Source organism: Cervus elaphus, chromosome 26, assembly GCF_910594005.1.
Source record: "Cervus elaphus chromosome 26, mCerEla1.1, whole genome shotgun sequence".
Taxonomy (NCBI): domain Eukaryota; kingdom Metazoa; phylum Chordata; class Mammalia; order Artiodactyla; family Cervidae; genus Cervus; species Cervus elaphus.
In genome coordinates, this window is record NC_057840.1 from 20768781 (window position 1) to 20794023 (window position 25243).

Here is a 25243-nt window from a genome sequence, read left to right on the forward strand (position 1 = left end):
AAAATTTATTTTTTACTAGTTCCGGAAAGTGGAAGTCCAAGATCAAGATTTCCGCAGGATTGATGTCTGGTAAGAACTCTCCCCTTGGGTTGCCAGAGAGCTGCGTTCTCATGGGTGGTCTCATGACCTTTCTTTGCTACATGTGTATGGGGAGAGAGAGAGAGAGAGTGAACTCTCTGCTATCTCTTCTTTTAAAGATACTAGTCCTATTGGATCAAGGCCCCAGTCTTATAACCTCATTTAACCTTATTTATTCCTTATGAGTCTCCATTTCCAAATATATCCAAACTGAAGGGTTAAGCCTTCAATATATTAATTGAGGTGGGGAAACACTAGCATTCAGTCAATAACGGTCATGAAAATGTCCATTTGATTTAAGTCCAAAATCAATAATGTATTGCTTTACTTAACAAGAATGAACCAGCCTCTGATTCACAAAGTTCAGGCTTTCATCAGGCCATTGGAATAAACAGACATAATTTCATGTTCAAGAGATTATATAAAAATGATACAAACTCAATTTCAGAGTTGAATATTGATAAGCTCACCTTGTTAACAGGACACATAAAAAGATATTTTAGTATCTTTGGTGCAATGTTCAGTGCATCAGGGATTGTTTTCAATGCAGGTATAATGAATGATGTGCTAACAATGAGTCCTATTATTTTATTTACATCACTCATTCTATTGCTGTTATTCAGTTGCTCAGTCATGTTTGACACTCTGCGACCCCATGGACTGCAGCACGCCAGGGTTCCCTGTCCTTCACCATCTCCCAGAGCTTGCTCAAACTCATGTCCATTGAGTCAGTGATGCCATCCAACCATCTCACCCTCTGTTGTCCTTTCTCCTCCTGCCTTTAATCTTTCCCAGCATCTGGGTCTTTTCTAATGAGTTGGTTCTTTGTATCAGGTGGCCAAAATTTTGGAGCTTCAGCATCAGTCCTTCCAATGAATAGTCAGATTCATTGGAAATGAATCTAGGAAATCCTAGATTTCCTAGGATTGACTGTTTGATCTCCTTGCAGTCCAAGAGACTCTCAAAAGTTTTCCCCAACACCACAGTTCAAAAGCATCAATTCTTTGGTGCTCAGCCTTCTTTATGGTCTAACTCTCACATCCATACATGACTATTGGAAAAAAACATAGCTTTGACTAGACAGATATTTATTGGCAAAGTAATATCTCTGCTTCTTAATATGCTGTATAGGTTGGTCATAGCTCTTCTTCCAAGGAGAAAGCATTTTAATTTCATGGCTGCAGTCACCATCTGCAGTGATTTTGGAGCCCAAGAAAATAAAGTCTGTCACTGTTTCCACTGTTCCCCCTTCTATTTGCCACGAAGTGATGGGACCAGATGCCATGATCTTAGTTTTCTGACTGTTGAGCTTTAAGCCAACTTTTTCACTCTCCTCCTTCACTTTCATCAAGAGGCTCTTTATTTCCTCTTCACTTTCTCCCATAAGTGTGGTGGCATCTGCATATCTGAGGTTATTGACATTTCTCCTGCCAATCTTGATTCCAGCTTGTGCTTCTTCCAGTCCAGCATTTTGCATGATGTACTCTGAATATAAGTTAAATAAGCAGGGTGAAAAAATACAGCCTTGACATACTCCTTTCCCAATTTGGAACCAGTCCATTGTTCCATGTCCAGTTCTAACTGTTGCTTCTTGATCTGCATTCAGGTTTCTCAGGAGGCAGGTCAGGTGGTCTGGTAGTCCCATCTCTTTCAGAATTTTCCACAGTTTGTTGTAATCCACACAGTCAAAGGCTTTAGTGTGGTCAATGAAGCAGAAGTAGATGTTTTTCTGGAACTTTCTTGCTTTTTCTATGATCCAACAAATATTGGCAATTTGATCTTTGGTTCCTCTGCCTTTTCTAAATCCAGCTTGAACATCTGGAAGTTCTTGGTTCACATATTGTTGAAGCCTAACTTGGAGAATTTTGAGCATTACTTTGCTGGTGTGTGAAATGAGTGCAATTGTGCATTCGTTTGAGCATTCTTTGGCATTGCCTTTCTTTGGGATTGGAATGAAAACTGACTTTTTCCAGTCCTGTGGCTACTGCTGAGTTTTCCAAATTTGCTGGCATATTGAGTGCAGCACTTTCACAGCATCATCTTTTAGGATTTGAAATAACTCAGCTGGAATTCCATCACCTCCACTAGCTTTGTTGTAGTGATGCTTCCTAAGGCCCACTTGACTTCGCACCCTAGAATGTCTGGATCTAGGTGAGTGATCACACCATTGTGGTTATCTGAGTCATTAAGATCTGTTTTCTATAGTTCTTCTGTATATTCTTGCCACCTCTTCTTAGTATCTTCTGCTTCTGTTAGGTCTATACCGTTTCTATCTTTTATTGAGCCCATCTTTGCATGAAATGTTCCCTTGGTGTCTCTAATTTTCTTGAAGAGATCTCTAGTCTTTCCCATTCTATCATTTTCCTTTATTTCTTCGCACTGATCACTGAGAAAGGCTTTCTTATGTCTCCTGGCTATTCTTTGGAACTCTGCATTCAAATGGATATAGCTTTCCTTTTCTCCTTTGTCTTTCATTTTTCTTATTTTCTCAGCTATTTGTAAGGCCTCCTCAGACAACCGTTTTGCCTTTCTGCTTTTCTTTTTCTTGGGATGGTTTTGATCACTGCCTCCCGTGCAGCGTTACGAACCTCCATCCGTAGTTCTTCAGGCACTCTATCAGATCTAATCCCTTGACTCTATTTGTCACTTTCACTGTATAACTGTAAGGGATTTAATTTTGGTTGTATCTGAATGGCCTCATAGTTTTCCCTACTTTCTTCAATTTAAGTCTCAATTTTACAATATGGAGTCCATTATCTGAGCCACAGTCAGCTCCCGGTCTTGTCTTTGCTGACTGTTTAGGACTTCTTCATCTTCAGCTGCAAAGAAAAAAATAAGTCTGATTTTGGTATTGACTATACTGTGATGTCCATGTGTGGAGTCGTCTCGTGTTGTTGGAAGAGCGTGTTTGCTATGACTAGTGCATTCTCTTGACAAAACTCTGTTAGCCTTTGTACTGCTTCATTTTGCACTCCAGGGCCAAACTTGCCTGTTACTCCTGGTATCTCTTGACTTCCTACTTTTGCATTCCAGTCCCCTATGATGAAAAGGACATCTTTTTTTTTTTTTTTTTTTTTTGGCGTTAGTTCTAGTAGTTCTTATAGGTCCTCATAGAAACGTTCGATTTCAGCTTCTTCTGCATTAGTGGTTGATGCATAGACTTGAATTACTGTGATATTGACTGGTTTGCCTTCGAAATGAACAGAGATCATTCTGTCATTTTTGAGATTGCACCCAATACTGCATTACTCTGTAGGAAGAACAAAAACAGCAGCACTGTATAAAAAAATCAGCATTTCCTAAATGAAGTAGCAACTGAAGCAATTTATAGATGTAGTAAAAGAAGACGTGTTAAGTGAGGAATATAAGATTTGGGTAGAAATTAACTTCCTAATCATTTCAGCTTTTGCTCTTCCTAGAGTGCTAGCATAGCCCTCATATGATAGAGTACTGAGGACACCTCAAAAAGTGAGAACTTGGATGTCCAAACATGAAAGACAAATTCAAGTCTGAAAAATAGTGCACTTGGAGAAATTAGAACTACAAAGAGATGCTTTCCAAAGTTAAAACTTCTGTGGTGAAATAAGCACCTCATGAAAATGATAACTTCTTAGAATGGATACCAAAAAATTAGCAACTGGATACAGCTGGATGGCTGCCTGGTTTTTAGTGCAAGAGTTCTAATGTTTTTCAACTGAGAGACCAGTTGTCCTTAAGTTTTACAGAGAAAGACCCTTCAGCTCTGGTGGAACCCTCACCCATTTATCCATGTTTGCATTCTCTGTGGGCTTCCCAGGTGGCACAAGTGGTAAAGAACCTGCCTGCCAATTCAGGAGATGTAAAAGATGTGAGCTTGATCCCTGGGTTGGGAAGATTCCCTGGAGAACGGCATGGCAGCACACTCCAGTATTCTTGCCTGGAGACTCCCATGGACAGAGGAGCCTGGCGGGTTACAGTCCATAGTGTCGCAGAGTCCAATACGACTGAAGCGACTTGGCACACACCCACATGTGTTTCCCAGGTGGTTCTAGTGGTAAAGACCCCGTCTGCCAATGCAGGAGATGTAACAGATGTGGGTTCGATCTCTGGGTTGGGAAGGTCCCTTTGAGGAGGGCATGGCAACCCACTCCAATATTCTTGCCTGGAGAATCCCATGGACAGAGGAGCCTGGCGGGCTAAGGACCATGGGGTCACAAAGAGCTGGACACGACTGAAGTGTCTTAGCACACACGCATGCACATTCTCTGTGTAGCTCTGTTCTGTAACTGAATGCTTCACACAAAGTCATATAACTCCCCTAGGAAAGGGGGCATGAGAAAAGATAAAAGGGAAGCCAAGGAGAAAGCCACTGGACAAGTGGATCATCACTCAGGGCCCTGCTCACTGGGATTTCACAGTGCATGTTAGCACAGGACCAGATTAGCTAAGTGGATAATTTATGTATCAAAGGGACATAATTCAAGAGGATGAAGTGGTTAAAGTCAAATTTTAAAAATGAGACATTTGTTTGCTATTATTTTCTAATATATTAGAAAATATTCAAAGGTAAAAAATTTTATTTAATTTTTTTGCTGATACCCATTATGAGGTGCTTCCATGACCTGAATTGCTAGTCTGATAAAACTTTAGTGACAGAGACAGTGTCAGCATTTTTAGTTTGTTTGTTAAACAGTGTCAGTTAAGTAGATCTGGAGAAAGAGAGCTGCAGAGCAGTTACTAGCGATTTGATCCAGCATTCAAATATCAGTTCTTAAAGTAAGAAATAAAGTTCTAAACTGTAATTATTAACCATAAGTATACATTGTAGGAATGTCATTACATAATGAAAAAGTGCCTCATCTTTCCTGCAAGAAAGTCATAAAAACAAATAGACTGAATAAAGCACAGTCTTAAAAAATATTCACTAGTATGCTGGCATGTCATTTAACGTAATCTATGTTAAATTTTAGAGTGGTTAGCCTGAAAATAGGAACGTTAAAACGTTTGTAAGAAACTCAATAGGAAAGATGAAACTCATGAAGCCGTACAAATATATTGCAGCCTCCTTCGCCATGCCTGTCCCTTAATGGTTTCCTTGTAAAGATTTGTTGACACATTGCTTGGCTTGAAGACGTAATAGTATAGCGTAAAATTTTTATAAGGTGCTTCCTAAATACCTTTCATTTATCTTCCAAATGTAACTTTTGCTATATCCTGGGACTGATTTTGCCCTTTATTGTGTTATGACTAATAGACACAAACTTGAGTTATTAGCTTTGCTTTGCTTTCTATATTTCCTTGTAAATCTTTATGAGGAATAGCACAGGAACTGTAATGTTTACATTTCCCATCCTCTCAGCTCATCTATGTTAAAAGAGGATTGAGGAAGTTTCATGAAGTGTGCCTTAGCTCAGAGCCAGAACTGGTTGGTATTCAGAATTTTGCTGGGCATGAAAGACAGGTCAAAGCTAGGGGAAACAAATGAGAAAGGAGGAGATCAGGAGATCCATATGAAGAAAGCTCTGGCTCTGGAGACTGAAAATGTGGGTTGGGGTCCTCGTTCTGCCACTTAAGCTAAATGAGTCTCAGGTTCTTCATTCCTGAAGAGGGGCTGCTAGTGAGTGTGATGGTTAGAGATAATATGCTTCAGTTCTGGACTACAGTAGGAGCACAAAAATGTTATTATTCCTAGAGATCTTTGATTTAAAAATATAATAATAGATATCATCCAGGAAATACTTTCTTTGGGCTTCCCTGGTAACTCAGTTGGTAAAGAATCTGCCTGCAATACAGGAGACCTGGGTTTGATCCCTGGGTTGGGATGATCCCCTGGAGAAAGGAAAGGCTACCCACTCCAGTATTTTGGCCTGGCAAATCCAATGGACAGAGGAGCCTGGCGGGCTATACAGTCTATGGGGTTGCAAAGAGTCGGACACAGTTGAGCAACTTTCACTTTCACTTTTCACTTTCAGGAAATACAGAAATTCTGGGTAGGTTGAAGTCTAAACACCTCTTCCAAAGCCCCTGCATGCGTGCTAAGTCGCTTCAGCTGTATCCCACTCTGTGTGACCCCATGGACTGCAGCCTGCCAGGCTCCTTTGTCCATAGGATTCTCCAGGCAAGAATACTGGAGTGGGTTGCCATTTCCTCCTCCAGGAGATCTTCCCGACCCAGGGATCAAATCCTCCTGTCCTATATCTCCTGCATTGGCAGGCGGATTCTTTACCACTAGCGCCACCGGGAAGCCCCTCCGCAAGTCCATCCATGAGCAAATCACAGTGGTTCTGAGGAAAGCTGAGAACTGTTGAGGTCTTGGGCTTCGAGGGTATCATGGAGAGCTATTCTCCCACAGGTTCTAGGAAACTGGCCAGGGAACTGTTGCCCTCTGCATCCCCTGACTGAGGCCCAGATTCAAACGGAATGGTTCTCTGTGACCTGTGACACTAATACCTACCCAATGATTCTTAAAGAGTTTAGCAAGTCACTGCCTCCTTCTGGCTCCTGAGTTGGGAGCAGCTGAATCCCCTTGGACGCTGTAATCTTCATTTCTGTGGGGGGGTGGGGAGGACTCAGTTCAAAAGGGAAAGACAGACTCCCAGCCCCCTAGCAAGCTCACTCTTCAGCCTTTGCAAGCTTCCTCCAACTCGGCACACCCCTCCTCTGCTGATTCCTCAGACCTCCTGAGCCTGGCAAAGCGGCTCATGAAAGATTCTCATTGCTGATACCCTAAATCCCACCTCTGGCTATCCTCTTTCTCCCTACAACTGGAACTTTTACTTGAAACATGGAAAATAGGTTAGGACCCTTACTGATGGGGGAAAAGCCCACATTCCACTTTCAGCAGGTACATGTGATGCTTGTTCCACAGTTCAGAATATCTGTCAGAATTGTTTGGTGGTGAAGCTAGCTCACTCATAGGCAGCGTGCTCTGGAGTCTACGTTCTCACTTTCAGACCACACCACTTGCCTCTAACTAGGGTGGGTTAGAGGGGATGGGGGATGAGGAGAGTGGGGATAAAAAGTGGGCTAAAGTTGAATAGAGTCTTAACAGCTAAACCAAGGAATTCTAATCTTATCATGTAGCAGACTGAAGTCAGAGAGATGAAACAAAGTAATATTTGAGGAAAATTAATCTGATGGCAGAACCCAGGATTTAATAGAAAAAGGAAGATATTAAAAGCCTGAAAGAAGGTCTAGGAGGGTATTACATTAATCTCAGTGTGACAGGATGAAAATGCAACCTGGGAGGTAATATTGGAAATTAAAAGGAACCAATGGATATGAGCTGGGAAGCTTTGACTGATTACAGTGGAAAGTAAAAATAATAATTCTGATTTTAAAACTAGATAATAAAGAGAACTACTTAAAGAAAAAGAAATAAACAACAGCAAAAAGAAAAAAAATAGGTAACTAAGAAGTTCTGAGTTAAGAAATTATTTAATCTGAACCTAAATTTTATATTCCTCAATTTAAACTTCTTCTTGTGTTATCTTCAGCATAAACATTGCTCTTTAAATCCCCATTAATTGTTTCCACTTTAAGCTAAATGATCCTGATATTATTGTTTTTCTCATTCCCTCATTTCTCCAATAAGTATCCATGTGTAGGCTTATTAGTGGACAGAATTAACATGCTGTACTCTCTGCCACCTTTCTGTCAGGAGAAGCACAAGAAAGGATTCTGGAGATAAAAATGATTGTTCTCCTTAACTGAACTCTTATTATGTACCTATTTCTATGCTGAACCTCTTACATATATTATCCAGTTAATGCCCACAACAATATTATGAGATAGGTGCTGTATTTTACAAGAGAGAAGGCTTAGGCTTAGAGGAGTATGGCGATGTCCTCAAGGTTAAAAGAGCCGAAAATGACAAGCCAGTAGTGTATCCCCTGGCTCCTCCAGAGCCCATACTATCCTATTAGCCACTGTTGATACTGAAATATGATAACTGATTCTAAATTCATTTGGAAAAGGTTTTGCAGCCTTGAAATTAAAAGAAGCTTACTACTTGGAAGGAAAGTTATGACCAACCTAGACAACATATTAAAAAGCAGAGACATTACTTTGCCAACAAAGGTCCTTCTAGACAAGGCTATGGTTTTTCCAGTAGTCATGTATGGATGTGAGAGTTGGACTATCAAGAAAGCTGAGCGCCAAAGAATTGATGCTTTTGAACTGGGGTGTTGGAGAAGACTCTGAAGAGTCCTTTGGACTGCAAGGAGATCCAACCAGTCCATCCTAAAGGAAATCAGTCCTGAGTGTTCATTGGAATAACTGATGTTTAGGCTGAAACTCCAATACTTTGGTCACCCGATTCGAAGAGCTGACTCATTTGAAAAGACCCTGATGCTGGGAAAGACTGAGGGCAGGAGGAGAAGGGGACGATGGAGGATGAGATGGTTGGATGGCATCACCGACTCAATGGACATGGGTTTGGGTGGACTCCGGGAGTTGGTGATAGACAGGGAGGCCTGGCGTGCTGCACTTCATGGTGTCCCTAAGAGTCTGACATGACTGAGCGACTGAACTGAACTGAACTTCTCACTGAAAGGAAAAAATCAGGAAACAGCTGACAGTTGTTTTTATATAATGACCTATTTATTGCATTTAAAAGATTAAGATCATGGCATCTGATCCCATCACTTCATGGCAAATAGATGGGGGAAAAGTGGAAACAGTGACAGACTTAATTTTCTTGGGCTCAAAAATCACTGTAGATGTGACTACAGCCACAAAATTAAAAGACATTTGATCCTTGAAAGAAAAGCTGTGAAAAACCTAGACAGCGAATTAAGAAGCAGAGACATCACTTTGCTGACAAAGGTCCATCTAGTCAAAGCTATGGTTTTTCCAATAGTTGTGTATGGATGTGAGGGTTGGACCATAAAGAAAGCTGAGCACCGAAGAACTGATGCTTTTGAACTGTGGTGTTGGAGAAGACTCTTGTGAGTCCCTTGGACAGCAAGGAGATCCAACCAGTCCATCCTAAAGGAGATCAGTCCTGGGTGTTCATTGGAAGGACTGATGCTGAAACTGAAGCACCAATACTTTAGCCACCTGATGCGAAGAACTGACTCATTGGAAAAGAGCCTGATGCTGGGAAAGATTGAGGGCAGGAGGAGAAGGGGGTGACAGGATGAGATGGTTGGATGGTATCACCGACTCAATGGATGTGGGTTTGAGCAAACTCAGGAGATAGTTAAGGATAGGGGAACCTGGCATGCAGCAGTCCATGAGGTTGCAAAGAGTCGGGCATGACTTAGCAACTGAACAACAACAATTTATTGCTATAGTTTACCTGTCAAATAAGGATGTTGGTGTGGTTTTATTTCAGACGTGAGGAAGACTATTAACACACATTAATGCTCTAGAATGTAGTTATATTTCCTATGAAAGAAAATTTGATATGATTTAGAAAATCTTGAATCTCATCCAATAATTCACTTTGTTAGTCCAGGTGTAAACATAGTTTCAAGGTGTAAGCTCATGAACAGAATGTCAGGGTATGACCTACCCCATGAAGAGGTCTGACTATATAAAACAATTCCTATATGCTCAAAAGGAAGTTTAAAAAGGGCCATGTAAATCAGAAATCAGAGTATATAGAGGTCCGTAATTTAAGGACTTTATCTCCAAAGTATGGGGATTGCTTCCGTTGATGATTTTCCTATTATCATTAATCAACTCTTCATTTGAAAAACCTACACAAGGGAATTGTTGGAAGAGTAGGTATTCACATTTAATCTCTTCTAAAACATCTTCTTCCCTAGTTTCAGACACATTTTTCAAATCTTGCATTCAAAGTTCCTACTACTTTGCAATAACAGTAACAACAGGCTTATGAAGATACTAAGTGGCACTTATTCAGTGGAGTAATTGGAAGCTGCAATGGCTATGCAAATAAATGTCCCTCTGAGGGAAGAATGAGAGTTTTGCCTTGAAATTACAGCTGTGCAAAGCTGCTGCTAAATGGAGAAGAAGAGACCAGAAGATAGAGAATGGGAATTAAGGTAGAAATAACTAACAAAATGTCTGTAATAAGTGAGCTGTAATGTAATGGTGGTCACGGTGGATAGTCAAGTCTTTATGTATGTGGCAAGCACCAATCTCAAGCTGTAAAATAAAGTGAAGATGAAATGTATTTTTGTTTTTCCGTATAGTGTCTTTTAGTTTCCTTTAATATGAACTCTTTAATTTCATTTGTTATGACCCAGACAGACCATGGTCCTATGCCTTGGCAAAAAAAAAAAGCATTTCAGATGCCATGTCTCGAAATCCTCACATCCACCGAGCCATCAGTTTTTCACTTCCTACCTCATTAATGACTTTGAACATTTTTTACGTTTCTGTTTTGATATTTGTTAACACTCTCTTACAAGTGATTTTCAAATAAGCAAAAACACCTTCAAGGAAAAGTTTGATTCATTTGCAAGGCAGAGTCTGTGGATTTCCTTTTGCTGGTCCTCTTTGCACTTTCAGTGGAACAAACAGGGCAATTTTTATCCTTTCCGTTTTTAGGGCCGCAGCTGTAAAAGTAATTAATGGCTAAAGAAACTCGAGCACATCCTGCAGAAGGCCGTTCTGCATTCAGCACAAGCTGTGGAACCAGAGCCTCTGCATGCTAGTGGCCCTCGAGTTGTATCCTGGTGAATGCCGAAGGACTCCTATCTTAACCTTGGAATCTGCAAAGCACCCTGATTTATTTTGGCCACTGACACCCAAGGAAAAACTCATATCAACAGGTGTTCTTATTGCAGTTTCAACTGAACATTTTGGTGCATGTAAAAATATTTTTTAATCTCTGAAAGTAGATAGTGATGACCTCAGACTTTCTTTGCATTATTAGCTAAGAAATGAGGATAGTCACACATTTTATAAAAGGATATGCATTTCCTTCCCCGTGATTATTTTTCTTCTCCTTTTCAGTCTCCACTTTTTTTTCTTTTTCTTCCAAATGCACTTGTGCCAAGCATGCCTGTGGTTAAGTAATTTCAGGTATAATGAGGAAACGGATCATGACTATGTGTGTGCCACCTGCATAGTCAATGGACCTGAGGTGGGAATTCAATCAGATGAGCTGGCTTCCTGGCCTGGCAAGGCTCTCACTACCTGTGACTTTGAGTAAATTGCTTCACTCTCTAGATTCTCAATTTTCTGATCCCTAAAAAACGATTAACAATACCTGCCTGGTTTTCTTCACAGTGTCCTGGACAAATAATGAATGTGAAAGTGCTTTGTAAGCTGTGACATTCTTTACAAACACAGGGAATAGTGGTGATGTTTTGGGGGGCTGTGTCGTGAGGCATGTGTATGTGGGATCTTAGTTCCCCGAAGTGAAAGTGAAAGTCACTCAGTCGTGTCCGACTCTTTGCCACCCCATGGACTATACGGTCCATGGAATTTTCCAGGCCAGAATACTGGAGTGGGTAGCCTTTCCCTTCTCCAGAGGACCTTCCCAACCCAGGGATCAAACCCAGGTCTCCCACATTGCAGGCGAATTCTTTACCAGCTGACCCACCAGGGAAGCCCTTAGTTCCTGGAATCAAAACATGTGTCCCTTGCAGTGGAAACGGGGAGTGTTAACAGCTGTATTTTGACAGAACATGACTCTCCACAAACTGGTGAGAGAGAGGTGTCAGCCCGGGATTCCTTTCTTCCATCTCATTGACTCATCTAATAACACCAAGGCAAGAATCGCCTGCCAAGCAGGAGACACAGGTTTGATCCCTGTGTAGAGAAGATCCCCTGGAGAAGGAAATGGCAACCCACTCCAGTATTCTTGCCAGGAAATTCCCATGGATAGAGGAGCCTGATCGGCTATAGTCCATGGGCTCGTAAACTTAGCGACTAAACAAAAGACTTTATGCCACATTTTCCCTGGTGAGTGGGAGAGCTCACATTTACCAAGTACAGAGGAGGAAGATGAGCTTCTGAACTCCTTATTTCTGCCCCTGAGCCAAGACAAGCTGTATCCCAGAAGAGGGAGTTACTGCTCTAAGAACATTCTGCCTCAGCTTTGCTGCTGCTCCTCTGAAATGCTCAGGAAAGCGATGTTCAGTTGTTAGGGCTGTCGCTCCACCCTTGGGAGAATGCCCAGGGGATGTGGACTGCCCCCAGGCAGCCCACAGGAAGCTGGAGCAGAAAGTGCAGAGTCACCACGCACCCGAACGCCAGCACGCAGATCTCTTCTCCACTCGGTACATCTTCAGTGGGCTCTCTTGCAAATGTCCAACTGCTCGACATTTGAGAAAGATGGGGATGTGTTTTGTTAGTCTTTAATTCACCATTGTAAGAAGATAAGCTAACATTTACCCAATGAGAATTGGATAAAATGGGAAGAATTATGACTAAACTATAGACCCAGGGCCTAAAATTATTCTGACCGTGGCCAAATAAAAACATTAAAAACTGAAAATAGCATTGACGCTATTTGCAAAGATCCATTTTAAAGGCATATTTTTTCCCTCTCTTACTCAGATTTGACTGGGAAGTATTGAAGAACCCTTTTAAAATGCATCTGCTAAACTGTAAGTAACAATGCTCTCTTCACAAAAGTGTCTTTATCAATATTTACTATCTTGATAGTAGCTCAGCTGGTAAAGAATACACCTACAATGCAGGAGACCCTGATTCAATTCCTGGGTCAGGAAGTTCCCCTGGAGAAGGGATAGGCTACCCATTCCAGTATTCATGGGCTTCCCTGGTGGCTCAGTCGGTAAAGAATCTGCCTGCCATGCACGAGACCTGGATTCAGTCCCTGGATTGGGAAGATCCCCTGGAGGAGGGCAAGGCAACTCACTCCAGTGTTCTTGCCTGGAGAATCCCCTGGGACAGAGGAGCCTGGCAGGCTACAGTCCATGGGGTCACAAAGAGTCAGACACAACTGAGCAACTAAGCACATATTAAAAGTTAAACTTGAGAAATTTTAAAAATATTTATTTACTCAAAATTATCAAAAATAAGCACACTACTCATTACCATCAGAGCACTGATATCATCATATGTCGTATAGCTACTGAAAATCTCAACTGTACATTCATGAGGAAATAAAAGTGAGGAAGGCAAATGATTTATTTGCATTTGCTTTCTGATAACTGCTTTGAGTAGTTACATGTTGGTTTTCCTAAAATAATATCAAAAACGAATAAGGAGCTACAATGTATTATTTTGTTTTTAAAGAAACAAAATAATTTTTACAAATTCTACTGAAGTATAGTTGATTTATAATATTATATTAGCTTTAAGTGTACAACATAGTGAGACAATATTTTTATAGATTATACTCCACTTAAGTGAAGAAAGTGAAGTCACTCAGTCGTGTCCGACTCTTAGTGACCCTGTGGACTGTAGCCTACAGGCTCCTCCATCCATGGGGTTCTCCAGGCAAAAATACTGGAGTGGGTTGCCACTTCCTTCTCCAACACTCCACTTAAAGTTACTACAAGATAATGGCTGTATTTCCCTGTGGTGTACAATATATCTTTGTTATTCATGCATTTTATAAATTGTTACTGCTGTTTAGTCACTATGAACTGCAACATGCCAAACTTCCCTATAATGAATCTCCTGGAGTTTGCTCAGACTCATATCCATTGTGTTGATGATGCCATCCAACCGTCCCATCCTCTGTCACCAGTAGTTTGTACTTCTTAATCTCATACCCCTTTCTTGTCCCTCCTTCCCTCTCTCCACTGGTAACCACTAGTTTGTTCTCAATATCTGTCTGTTTCTGTTTTGATACAAACATTCATTTTACTTTTAGATTCCACACATAGGTGATAACCTAGAGTATTTTTTTTTCTAACTTATTTTACTAAGCGTAGTATACTCTAGGTTCATCCACATTATTGCAAATGGCAGAAGTTCACTCTTTTTTTATGACTGAGTAATAATTATATATATATTGTATATCACACCTTTTTTATCCATTTATCTGTCAATGAGCATCTAGGTTGCTTCCATCTCTCGGCTATTGTAAATACTACTGCAATGAACACTGGGGTGTGTGTATCTCTTTGAGCTGTTTTCATTTTCTTTGGAAATATACTCAGTGGTGGAATTGCTAGTGTGGTAGTTTGATTTTTAGTGTTTTGAGGGACCTCCACACTGTTTTCCATAGTGGCTGTGCAAATTTACATTCGTGCCAGTAGAGTACTGGGGTTCCCTTTTATCCATCCTCACCAACATTTCTTATTTGTAGACTTTTTGATGATAGACAGCCATTTTAACAGGTGTGAGGTGATATCTCATTGTGGCTTTGATTTGCATTACTCTGATGATTAGCAACATTGAACATCTTTTCATGGGTTTGTTGGCCTTCTGTCTGTCTTCTCTGGAATAATGTCTAACCAGATATTCTTCCAATTTCTAAATTGGATTGCTTGGAGTGTTTTTCTATTGACTTATGTGAGATGTTTAAGGGCTTCCCAGGTGGCACTAGTGGTAAAGAACCCGCTTGCCAATATAGGTAGATGTAAGATACGTGGGTTCAATCCCTAGGTCAGGAAGATCCCCTGGAGTAGGAAATGGCAACCCACTCCAGTATTCTTGCCTGGAGACTCCCATGGATGGAGGAGCCTGGTGGGCTACAGTCCCTAGGGTTGCAAAGAGTCAGACATGACTGAAGTGCGTTAGCATGCATGAGATGTTTATGTATTTTGTTATTTGTTTTTTATTTTTAAAATTATGTAAATATGATAACACATTTACAGGAGACTTGAAAAATACAAAACAAAGTTGCATATAGTTTCACTATATTATTGCAATCTTTTTTTTAAGTAGCTAAATTAAGATTTTTTGAAGTTTCAAAAATTAATAGAATGAACAGACAGAAAAGCAGAAGGATATGGTAAACCTGAAAAGCACCATGAACCGATTCAGCATAACTAAGATTTATAAGATTTTCACACAACAGCAGGACACAACTTCTTCTATTCAAGTTCCCATAGACTATAAACCAGGAGACGCTAGAGCATATCCAGGGACATAAAACAAGGTGTAATATTTTCATGGTCTAAATACATTGAAGTCATACAGAATCTATTCTCTTATCACTGTGGAATTATGTTAGAAATCAATATCAAAAGATATTTGAAAATAACCCACATATTTTCAGGTGCAGTGTGAAATTTACTAAGAAAATCTTTGCCTTGGTCATTGAAAGCCTCAATAAAGTGAAAAGACTGAAAAAACACAGAGGATGATTGCAGAGAAGAAAGCATTTAAGTGAGAAATTAATATCAAAATGAGAAATTAATATCAAAGATACTTTCAAAATCCCATGTATTTGGAAATTAAATGTACACTTTTAAATGATGGGTGTATCTAAGGAGCCATAGCAAGGAAATTTAGAAAATATTTGTAACAGAATAAAAATGAAAAGAGAATTTTTCAGAATATCTTGCATGCAGCTGAAGCTGCTCAGTGCAACTAAATACAGTATGGAATCTTGAATAAGGTATGAAAAGAGATGTTTATGTATTTTGAATATTGACCCCTTATTAGTCAACATCATTTGCAAATATTTTCTCCCATTCAGTATTTCTCCCATTGTCTTCTCATTTTGTTAATGATTTCTTTTGCTGTACAAAAGTTTTTAACTTTACTAGATCCTATTTGTTTGTTTTTCCTTTTTTTTTTTTTTTTGCCTTAGTAGACATAGACCCCAAAATATTGCTATAATATATGTCAAAGAGTGCTTCACCTTTGGAACACCTTTGGTTTATTCTGGGAGATTTATGGTATCTGGTCTTACATTTAGGTTTTTAGTCCATTTTGAGTTTATTTTTGTATATGCTGTGAGAAAAGATTCTAATTTCATTCATTCACATGTTGCTGTCCAGTTTTCCCAGCAGAACTTACTGAAGAAAGTGTCTTTTCTTCGTTGTATATATTTTTTCTTTTTTTGTCATAGATTACTTGACCACAGGTTCATGGGTTTGTCTCTGGGCTTTCTCCTGTCCCATTGATCTATGGTCTGTTTTTGTGCCAATGTAACACTGTTTTGATTACTGTAGCTTTGTAGTGTAGTCTGCAGTCAGGGAGCATGATTCCTCTACCTTTGTTCTTTTTTCTCAAGAAAGAAATAGAATAATTTTTAAACTTAGTTTCATTGATCTTAAAAAGTATTTTGCATTGTTAAGACCGTGGGCAATGAATTTGAAGCTCTATCCTGCCACAGACTGACTGAGTGATGTTGGACAGGCTATTTAAGCTTCCCAGACACAGTGTTCTTATTTGTCAAATGAAAATGGTAAAAATATATCTACCTGTTGAGGTTTGTGGTAATGAAAAAATGACTCTCTCTCCCTCTCTCTGTCTCTGTCTCTGTCTCTGTCTCTGTCTCTCTCTCTCTCTCTATATATATATATATATATGTATGTATGTTTATTCATTACAATCCTCCAGACAAAAAGAGAGTGAGGGAGAATATATATTTTACTTTGAAGAATTGGCTCATGTGATTATAGAGGCTGGCAAGTCCCTGTAGGGTGGACCATATGGCTAGATACTTAGGGAAAAGTCAATGTCACAAAACTGTCCAAAAATGATCAGACCGCAGACCCAAGAAACAATCAGCATTACAGTTCAGGTCCACAGGCCATCTGCTGACTGATTTCCCTTTTGCTCAGGGTAGGTCAGTCTTTTGTTATAATTAGGCCTTCAACTGGTTGGATGAGACCCACCCACATTGATGGAGGGAAATCTGCTCAGAGTTCACAAATTTAAGCATTAATCTCATTCTAACAACCCCTCGCAGAAATATCCAGAATGTTTGATGACATATGTAGGCACTGTGGCCCAGCCAAGTTGACACATAAAATTAACCATTAAACTATACAAGGAGCTTGAACCATTTCTAGCATATGCAAGCTTTCAATAAATGTTAATTATTATATATTGTTTGTATTGGATTGAATACTATATTGGATAGAACAAAGGTTCAGTCCCTGGGTTGGAAAGAGTCCCTGGAGGAGGGCATGGCAATCCACTCCAGTATTCTTGCCTAGAGAATCCCATGGACAGAGGAGCCTGATGGGCTACAGTCCATAGGGTCACAAAGAGCCAGACACAACTGAAGTGTCTTAGCACGCATGCAGTATAGGTCAACTTAGTTTTTCATACATAAAATAGTTCTTATTTTTGTGTCAGCTTACAAGAGCGTTCAGACAAATCAATGGAAAAAATTAATGTAGCTCAAAAGTAGATCTTAATATATATAGTGATATGATGTGATAAAAATCACAAATGATTATGGAAGTTGAGTCAATTATTCAGTATATGACATTAATAAAAGTTGTTTAATTATTTGCCTAAAAATCACTTTATATCATCAGTTCAGTTCAGTTCAGTCGCTCAGTCATGTCTGACTCTTTGCGACCCCATGAATCGCAGCACACCAGGCCTCCCTGTCCATCACCAACTCCCGGAGTTTACTCAAACTCATGTCCATCGAATCAGTAATGCCATCCAGCCATCTCATCTTCTGTCATCCCCTTCTCCTCCTGCCCCCAATCCCTCCCAGCATCAGGGTCTTTTCCAATGAGTCAACTCTTCGCATGAGGTGGCCAAAGTATTGGAGTTTCAGCTTCAACATCAGTCCTTCCAATGAACACCCAGGACTGATCTCCTTCAGGATGGACTGGTTGGATCTCCTTGCAGTCCAAGGGACTCTCAAGAGTCTTCTCCAACACCACAGTTCAAAAGCATCAATTTTTTGGTGCTCAGCTTTCTTCACAGTCCAACTTTCACATCCATACATGACTACTGGAAAAACCATAACCTTGACTAGACAGGCCTTTGTTGGCAAAGTAATGTCTCTGCTTTTTAACACTTTATCCCAAATGCAAAATTAATTCCAATAGGATTTAAGAATGAAGTGCTAAAAAAGTTACACAAAAATTCAAGAGATAATCTATAGATTTATTTATAAAAGTCTGTAAATAAATGGACTTCCCTAGTGGCTCAGAGAAGGCAATGGCACCCCACTCCAGTACTCTTGCCTGGAAAATCCCATGGATGAAGGAGCCTGGTAAGCTGCGGTCCATGGGGTCACTAAGAGTCGGACACGACTGAGCCACTTCACCCTCACTTTTCACTTTCATGCATTGGAGAAGGAAATGGCAACCCGCTCCTGTATTCTTGCCTGGAGAATCCCAGGGACGGGGGAGTCTGGTGGGCTGCCGTCTATGGGGTTGCACAGAGTCGGACATGACTGAAGTGACTTAGCAGCAGCAGCAGGAGCTGTGGCTCAGTTGGTAAAGAATCTGCCTGCAACATAGGAGAACCAGGTTCAATTCCTGCGTCAGGAAGATCCCCTGGAGAAGGAAATAGCAACCCACCCCAGTACTCTTGACTGGAGAATTCCACGGACAGAGGAGTCATGGAATCCCAAAAAGTAGGACATAAATAAAAACTAAACAAATAAATATTTAGTTTATCTCTGGGTAGGAAGGAATTTCTTAGCTTAGAAATTATTAGAAAAGTTGCAAAACATCAATATATTGATTACATTAAAATTACCATTGTTAAAATAGCTACTCCTCACAAATATGAATATAACAAACAACATATGTACAACACAGTGAGCTTTTACACATTGCTAAGAGCACTCTAAGACTCCGGGAGAAAACATGGCAAAAGTATCATATGGATCTCTCAGCTTCTTTTCATTCCAGAAGGATGAAAGCAGTACATGTTATTTATTATGCTGAAAATGTATGTAGGATTCACAGAAATGTGAAGTTAAAGAAAAAATTACAGTCAGCTTGGATCTCCCGATCACCTGAACTACAATAGAGGGTTGGTTTCACAGACAGTTATGAAAATTGTTCAGTTGGAGAAGAAAACCTCTTTGTTTACCCTGTATTTGTACCTTATAAAAATCAAACTTGATTAGATGGTTCAATAACACTGGCTGGATGAAAGAAATTGATTTATAGGTGTGCATTTTAGAGAACATTTGTAACATTGATAAATAAAAAGGGGATGTTTTCCTAGACTTTGTATTGTTCTAACTCACATGAAATGAGCGGTTTAATTTAATTCTCTTTCCCCCTGTCTTTGGTGAGGTTTTATAGTCCCATCAGCCGTGGTTCTTTTGAGGACAGTGATCCCATGACTGATGATGACTTAGTGTCTATGCTGTGCCTCTCACAAGTTCAACACACATCCCTATGTCTCAACACCACATATAAGAACAATTGTCTTGGAGGGATTCATTGGTAGTTTTTCAAAGGTATTTGAAGAGAAAGCCAAATTCCTGTTGCTCCCTTCCCCTACCATTTCCAGAAGTGTCATCACACAGGTTGACTCTTACCTCTGGTTGCCCCAGACCAGGATAAAAGGTCTGGCTTGACTCATGGGGACTGGCTTTGGCTACTCGGCGAAAGAGCCAAGCTCTAATCCTGATGATTTCATAAGAGCCTTCTGTGTGGTCTCGTGGAAGGAATACTCAGCCAGGAGTCGGGAAATCGGAGATCTGCTCCTGGTTTAGTTTTGAGGGCAAGTGGCTGGGCCAGCTTTGCTGGACTCTAGTGGGGCTTGTGGGCCTCCTGCCTTCCCATTTCAGTGCTCCTTAAAAAAGCAAAGCCTTTGAATTCACACATCACTTGGCTTCAATCTCTATCACTCACGAAATTCAATTATTAGGTTTACCTCTCTGAATCTCACTCTTCTAACTTATAAAGTGGAGAAGCTAACTACATCATTCAACTTAAGTGAAAACGAAATGAATGAATATACACAGGATTGTACCATGTAGATATAGCAGTATGCTTGGCATACCACAATCTCAATAAGTGAACTTCACTGCTTTCTCTTAGAGCTGATCTCACCATCTGGTTTCCTAAGAAACCCACTTTTGATTAATTTTCAGAGAAGAAAAGATCATATGAGCTTCTACATTATCAACTAATACGGAAGGAAGTAACAGTTCCTTCTCAAGTATATTGGCATTTTAATAAGAAAACATTAGAAATTATAGCTATAGGATCATATTGAGGCAGCAAGGAGAAGCCAGTAGGGACTGTGCCTGAAGATATAGGAGAAATTACCTAGAAATTCTTTTTATTAGAGCATTTTTGACTCAGTCTTTTGAGTTAAACCTTCTAAACCTTAAGTGGTCAATATTTTGAAATAGGTAGGACATCAAGATCATTATCAGTTACACCTCATTATGGTATAGCTTTTCAGATCTTTTTTCAGAAGGGAAATTTTAATCTGTGTGTGTTGAAGAAGTAGGATGCAGTTCATACCACCTAGATATTTGATAAGTTAGGGACATCAGGAAGATGGGAAAGATGAAAAATAACTTGCACATAACTACACTTGAACCCAGAATTGTAAGAACATAATAAAATTACTGGCATAAATAACTTTGCATGAAATGATTTAAAACATTAATGCATAGTATTTTTATTTATCTTTATAAATTATTAAAAGTAATTATGAAATTTTCTTTTCAAAAGCACATTTCAAAGAATCATAGTAATCATTACACTTCTCCACTTAACCATAGATGCCCACAGAAAGTCACACATTTCCTTCCTGTTGAACTATTGCTCTACAAATCATTGTATTTTCCTAGGATTTTACCGTCTAAAGTTTCATTGCAGTATTTGTGGTAAACTCTATTGTGTATGGTATTACAGGACAACAACGATGCATAGGGCCTCAAAGCTATAATGACCAGCTATTCTGTGGTCAGTAAAAGGAAATTATATAACATTAGTTGCCAATGTGCTCTTAGGGGAAAAGTCTTCACATTGCTCCAGTCCACCCCCTGCCCCTGTCACTTGCCACTAATAGTAGGTTTTACAAATAGGTTGAGGGTAAGTGGACCCTGGAGTACTATTCTTTGTGCCCCAAAACCATGCCCAGCCCTTCCGCTTGGTTATTTCAAATCAGTGGTGGGAAAGTTTGGGTGCATTTAACTCCCACACAACGTTACTCTGCCTTTTCTATCACCGTGTGAGCCTCGTCTCAATCTAGGCACTATCATTATTATCCTATTTACATAGGACATTTTTTAAAAGAATAGTCTGACCCAAGATACAGGTCATCGTGAACTTTCCCATCATGTTCGTTCTGCTGGTGATGATTTTTGTTTGTTTTTCACTTTTTGAAGCATTTACTATTTAAATTTATAGTTTCCCAGGTGGCTCCAGTGGTAAAAAAAAAAATTTGCTTGCCAGTGCAGGAAACGCAAGAGACATGGGTTTGATCTCTGGTTCGGGAAGATCCCCTGGAGTACGAAATGGTAACCTGCTCTGGTATTCTTGCCTGGAAAATTCCATGGGCAGAGCCTGGCGGGCTACATGGGGTCACAAACAGTCAGACTGAGTTTGAGCATGCACATACACGCTATTTAAATGAAGAGGAAAGAGAGCAATGGTTACTACTTCCATGTCGCTTTGAGATTTACCCTTCACATACGCTTCTCTTTCATAAGGAAATGGCTTTTCAATAAAATCTCTGCCACTCTCCATTGTAGAAGGAACCACTTCTCCAGGAAGACAAGGCCCAGCCCTCATCAGCCAGCGCTGGCCACGTGCTCACCCTGACCCTGTGTCTGGCTTGTGATGCCCATGATTATGGTTCTTGCTGGCAGTTCAGTGGCTCAAGTCTCAGAAAGCAGAAAAGGAATTTTGAATTACAGGGGAAAATGATGCTTAAAAAGGCAACAGTTTACTGATGTCTATTTTTTTTTTCTCTCTCTAAAATATTTTCATACAGTTTATCCTTCAATTCAATCAAGTATGGTTGGTCACACTTCTTAAGGAAATTTATTTCATTCCATAGTAAGTCTTGGTGAAATAATCCAAGAAGACTATACTGAAAAAAATATTGTATATCCATAACTCTCTTCAAAGAACATGTGACAGAATAGATACTGAGGATGTTAATTTTAAAAACTTTTTTTAAATGTAGGGAAGAATATTTTTTGCTTAGTTAAAATGTACTGAGTTTATTATGCTATAGCTTTTATTCATATTGGAGAAGGAAATGGCAACCCACTCCAGTACTCCTGCCTGGAAAATCCCCTGGACAGAGGAACCTGGTAGGCTACAGTCCATGGGGTGGCAAAGAGTCAGATACGACTGAGCAACTTCACTTTGTTCATATTAATCAGTCATTTATGTCCATTTTTATGTCCTTCTCCATGCAGTGAATCTCTTTATGCATTTGATTCAGTGCTTGAAAGGATATAGATACTTTAAAAAGAAAGTTAATATGATTAAATAATTACCTCCATTATTTTTATCATGACTTGATTTTTTGAAAACTGCTAATAATTTCTTTGATTATAGAATGCTAAGTGTAATTATTGGACCAATATTCCCAGTGATAAAAACTTTAAAACAGAAATTCACTTACATTCCTCAAAGTTAATGCTTTATTATCTTCCTTCTCCTCAAATGTCATTTTATCAGTAGTGATGCATTTCCTTGTATGTTTCTTACCCTACCAGGCTTGAACCAGTCAGATTCACATGCCTGAGATGAACCCCTGCTCCTGGCAGCTCAGAAATCATTCAGGAATGCAGACTTATAAGTAAGCAATTAAAGCAGGCTCTGAGCTCTGTAAGGCATGTAGCATTCATACCAGGCAACAGGTGATTTATTTTCCATTACTTCTTCCCCTTGTCCCAACTATCTTCTCTCAAAATAGATAATGTTTTATTCTATCAAATGTATATATTACCTTATCCTTCCTAGACAGTTTAATGGAAATAGTCAGAGAATAAACACTAACTAAAAAAGAAGTAATGATTACTCATTATATTAATAATTCATCACTGATTGTGTGATTTTGTCTTACAATTTCTATTGGGGCTCCTGAAGACTTTGGATCTTGTGTTTTTCATGTCCTTCTTCCTTTTAGATTTCATGTGGACTATTTTCTCTATTGTCTCTTTTCTGAGATTTTTGAAATATTTCTCAAAGGCACATCAAAGCCACTGGTGTGCTTGCCCAAAATGTTTCTAGTCCCTGCTTCTCACCAGCAGAATCAGATTCCCTGGAAGAGGAACCTGAAAATATGCATTTCCAACACGTACCAACTTCTCTCCAGGTGGTTCTTATGTACGTGTAAGAGAAAGCCACTGAGGAACACAGACCTGCTGATATCACCTGCAGTGCAGTTATCCTTCCAGTTATGTCCTTTTTCTGCATTTTCTCCTTATTTGTGTATCCATTTCTCCATTTTCAAGGGGATCTGTGAGCCAGTACAAAACAGTGTTGCTTGGTCCTGCCCACCAAGTCTTCATCCAGGCTTACAATTATCAATATCAGCAATCATGTAACAGAAAGATCCAGACCCAGTCTCAGTCAATTAACACAATCCTAGAGACAGCCTCTGCTTTCAATACAGAAGATCTGGGTGTGATCCTTGGGTCAGGAAGATCCCCTGGAGAAGGGAATGGAAACCCACTCCAGTATTCTTACCTGGAGAGTTCCACGGACAGAGGAGCCTGGTGGGCTACATTCCGTAGGGTCTCAAAGAGTCAGACTTGACTGAGCGCCTGACACTTTCACTTTCACTTTAGAGACAGCCTCAGGGATTCCATGGCCAGCATCACACCACTGAGCAGATCACCACTTAGCATCACAAAAGTGATATTGTGCTGTGAGACTGAGTTGAACACACCTGAAATAAGAAAAACAAATGAACAACAATGAAATTTCATACTTGCTGAGTCTTTTCATATCTATTTCCAAAACTCCAGATCCTGCCGGTTCTGTCCTATGCCACCTTCCCACTGCAGCTCTCTCACACCAGCTTTCCTCTCATATTATTTATATGTGGGAATCACTTAGAACTGGGCCTCTCACATGTGACTGTCATCTATAAATTTTAGTTGTTACAATTATTATTATTTTTCAAAACTACACTGAAGTAACATGTTGGTTTGATTGATTTCTCAACAGGCTGGTCCCACTTCCTGAAGCATTCTAGGGACTTTGCCTCCGGACTAACAACCAGCTATTCTCAGTCATCACAGTTTTAGGAGGATTCCCCTGACCTTGTTCCAACCTCTTTACCCAAACCCTAAGAGCCCCTTAAGAGTGGACCAAACATCATTTGTCCTTGTGAGTGTTTTCAGTCTAGTGTTCTAACCTTCTTGAGATCACGAAAACACATTTTTCCCTTTGATTTATTTTATCTAAGTGTCTTGGGCAGTTCCATAAATGGATTTGTTGATAATAACTATGAACATGTTTTCATTCAAACTATCTCTCCGATGAGTATTTGGTGGCTGTAGAAAGAGAAGCCTTTGCCCTTTAGCATAGGGTATTAAAACCTGAAGGTTAAATGTATGAGATTGACTTTGAATGACCTCACTGAAGCAACACTGTGCAGAAAAAGAGTCTTCAAGTTTAAATGTCTTATATTTGATAGGGCTACAGAAAGGCTTTTCCACCCAGGGCTAGCTTTTGGAATGACGCAAGCGTATGTTTTCATATTGTCAATCTGAAGTCAGTAAAGTCTCCAGATTTCCAAAGGCATAGATCTGTAGTTTAGGCTTGTGGGGTAGGGGAAGTAGAAGGGTCAGGTTTATCATCTGACTGGGTGATAAATCTGTTTTGCAGCTGGTCTGACCAAAAACATTTTTTGAAGGGGCCCTCTTGGAGAAGGAAATGGCAACCCACTCCAGTACTCCTGCCTGGAAAATTCCATGGATTAAGGAGCCTGGTAGGCTACAGTCCACAGGGTCGCAAAGAGTCGGACACGACTGAGCTACTTGACTTGACTTCTCTTCGCCATGGTGTTTCTCAAATTGTCTGTAAAGACTGTACTTTGTTGGCATCAAGGTGGGCTGCCAGTGAGGAGACCCTAGGCTTTAAGCACACTTTTTTCACAACGGACCCCACCAGAAGATCACAATGAACCCTTGATCTGAAAGAATTGATGGAAGAATCTAGGGTGACAAGAAGAGCTACTTCCATCCAGAAGGGCTGGCCAGAGTGCCGTGAGTAAGCCCTCCTCGAACTCATCTGTGAGCACAGGGTGAAGAACTTGGTATACATTCAGTGCTTTTTAAAAAATAACTCAAAGACTGAATGAGCAATTTCATTTATATTCTTCTCTAATCAGGATATAGGGCTCCACTCCTGAGCCAGACCTGGATATGAAATTCTGAATCTAACAGGCAGCAATCTCACACTGTTCAGAGTCTTCA

General features: G+C 39.9%; 1 long non-coding RNA gene across 3 annotated transcripts; it reads left to right on the forward strand.

Moving 5' to 3' along the window:
* The first annotated feature begins 10576 nt into the window (after positions 1-10576).
* On the forward strand, positions 10577-24198 carry LOC122684386. 3 transcript variants are annotated; one of them, XR_006338020.1, is made up of 4 exons: positions 10577-10706; positions 12538-12587; positions 22532-22675; positions 23991-24198. It is a non-coding gene; the product is annotated as an uncharacterized LOC122684386 (long non-coding RNA). The 3 variants fall into 3 exon arrangements; XR_006338019.1 differs by lacking the exon at positions 23991-24198 and having other exon boundaries at positions 22532-23113; XR_006338021.1 differs by lacking the exons at positions 10577-10706; positions 23991-24198 and adding an exon at positions 12173-12257 and having other exon boundaries at positions 22532-23113.
* Positions 24199-25243: the final 1045 nt, after the last annotated feature.